The 2,500-nt window shown below is 44.0% G+C and overlaps 2 non-coding genes across 2 annotated transcripts in view; both read left to right on the forward strand.

Annotated features, from left to right (window-relative positions):
- The first annotated feature begins 520 nt into the window (after window positions 1-520).
- Window positions 521-675, forward strand: LOC143307537 (5.8S ribosomal RNA). Its single transcript, XR_013064655.1, has one exon. It is a non-coding gene; the product is annotated as a 5.8S ribosomal RNA (ribosomal RNA).
- A 1,732-nt stretch (window positions 676-2,407) lies between these two features.
- The window catches only part of LOC143307549 (large subunit ribosomal RNA), a 4,041-nt gene continuing 3,948 nt past the window's right edge, over window positions 2,408-2,500 (forward strand). The window contains exon 1 of the ribosomal RNA XR_013064667.1: window positions 2,408-2,500. This exon is cut by the window's right edge and continues 3,948 nt beyond it. This is a non-coding gene — a ribosomal RNA (large subunit ribosomal RNA).

Raw genomic sequence — 2,500 nt, forward strand, 5'->3', positions numbered from 1 at the left:
GAGATTCCTCTTTCGAGAGGGAGAGAGAGGTACTTGCGGGTAACCTGGAATCTACGAAACACGCACCGTGGTAAGATTCGTGCGTCCGCCTGATCGATGTGTGTTGTTTACGGACCGGCTGAGAAGCGACGATAGCGAGTCTTTGAAAAACTATGTGTCCATTAGTTAGACCGATCGTCGCCGGCCGTGTGTCTGTTCGAATCTCGCAACCCACGATTCAGCGACAGGACGCGCGCTCGCATTCCTTGTGTGCGTTCGTACTTTTCAAGGTTTTTAAATGTACTTTACGCCCGACCGTCGAGAGGAGCGTGCCACTGGGCGTTTCTCCGACGGTTTCCGTCCTTGGACGCGATCGTGTCGTCAACGATCGAACAAACAAACAAATACGTTGGCGACGCCCGAATTCGCTCTCCCGCACGCGCCGGGTGGGAGAGTGATGTGGGTATCGAATGTGATGCGTGTTAATAATGAAAATAACACTCTAAAGATCTAAAGAGTTTGAAATACAAAATTTTACGATTACCCTGAACGGTGGATCACTTGGCTCGTGGGTCGATGAAGAACGCAGCTAATTGCGCGTCAACGTGTGAACTGCAGGACACATGAACATCGACATTTCGAACGCACATTGCGGTCCACGGATACAATTCCTGGACCACGCCTGGCTGAGGGTCGTTTTCTTAACAAAAGACTGCTTGCGTTTGCTTCTCGAAAAAAGAGTAATTCATTTCTTTCTAAACATCTCGCCGTCGTTCAACGAAAGTAGAACGTTTCGGAGCGGGATTATCGAACGAAATTGAAAGAATGAATGAACGATAAACAAAGAAAGAGTCGCAACGTACGAGCGATAGTTGGGCAGTTCGTCGGCGTTTGTCGTGGAAACGATGTGACGAAAATCGCAACCGATACACTAAATGCAGGCCGTTAAAGGAGAGAAACAAATTTCGAAATATCTCTTCGAACTAGCGCAAGTGCGTCACGGCGCGCGAGTCGTTCGTTAAAATTTATAAACGACCGCCCGTGAAAGCACCGAGTTCTAGGAAGATAATCTATAAAGATTCTCCATCCTGCTGGAAGTTATCGGATCGGCGCGATTGTTCACTTGTAGAAATCCACGCTCCCGACGTTGCCAGAAACGATATTTACGAAAGGTGTGTCAAAAATAAACGAAAGAAGCTCTCCTATAAATTTAGAAAAAGCAAACGAGTGAAATGTTTGAGATGATAATTTGCTGAAATGCAAGCTCGAATAGCCCCAGGGTTTCGAATGATTCCCCGCGCTTTATACATCTCTCTGTTTACAAACGGTGTATAAATGAAAGATCGCTTCAGATGGGTCGTCGCTGTTTGACGCGCGATGCTGTTCCTTTTTTTTTGTCTGTCTGTGCGTTTAGCTTCGCTAAACAAGTTAAATGGTTAAAAAGCGTCGAAAAAGCGAATACACACGCGACAAGACAAATCTAACGAGTAAAGGAACGCTCCGCTCCAAGATAAAAATGGTTGTTTACAATCAATACAGCGTTTCGGTACCCCTGATCGTAGTCTGAAACTGTGTAACAAAAGAGAGGAAAGCGAATGGTGAAGGAACTTCGAAGCCTCCGTGGCGTGGCTAGAACTTGTGATAAAAGTATGTTTGCAGCAATTATGCATGCTCCCGTTAAAACAGCATTTCAATGTCTCGCATGGCTTAAAGCTCTAGGAGGCTTCAACATTTAGAATACATACGGACTACTTCGTTTGTTAAAGATAAGCGAAGACCGCGCGACCATCGCTCGGTCGTCCAGTCCTCGAAAGTTTTGTTGCGTTCCAAAGAAGAGACAAATGGGGTTTACCCTTGCGCTAAGGGGAGAAGAAGAGAAAAGCAGTTGTTAAATCTAAGAGGTGTGTGGAGTACATCGCGTGTTGGTTAAAATTGTTAAATGAAGTATACGCGAAATGTTCTCTCGCTCTTGCTTTTCCTCTTGCTTCCGTGGCGCTCGAAAAGAAGGGATGATAAATAAAGAAACCTATTCGAAATCTCTTGTGGAACAAAAAATAATACGGACGGACGTTAAAATTGAACCGAGACGAAATGGATCGTCTTGCGAGTTGTCTTCGCTTTGAAATTGTTAAAAATTGATAAAAGCAATACGACGAAGCTGCAGTCCGCAAAATGTTTGAAGCAAAAAGGAAATAACACGAAAATTATGGGAACGTCGTGTCTCAACTTTTTTTTCCCTCTTGTGCTCGTTTCATCGAACGATAAATACAAACATTTTGAAACGAGAGAGGAGGAAAAATTGAATATGCGAAAGGTTGATTCACGCACAGTTTCTCTACGTGTTTGCTTTTTTGCTTCTTTTCGTTTATTTTTTTTTTTTTTGCATCGAGCATCATTATTCACCTTTCGATGAAACCAAAGAAATTGACGACCTCAGAGTAGGCGAGATTACCCGCTGAATTTAAGCATATTATTAAGCGGAGGAAAAGAAACTAACTAGGATTTCCTTAGTAGCGGCGAG

Source organism: Osmia lignaria, unplaced genomic scaffold (genome assembly GCF_051020975.1).
Source record: "Osmia lignaria lignaria isolate PbOS001 unplaced genomic scaffold, iyOsmLign1 scaffold0059, whole genome shotgun sequence".
Lineage (NCBI taxonomy): Eukaryota > Metazoa > Arthropoda > Insecta > Hymenoptera > Megachilidae > Osmia > Osmia lignaria.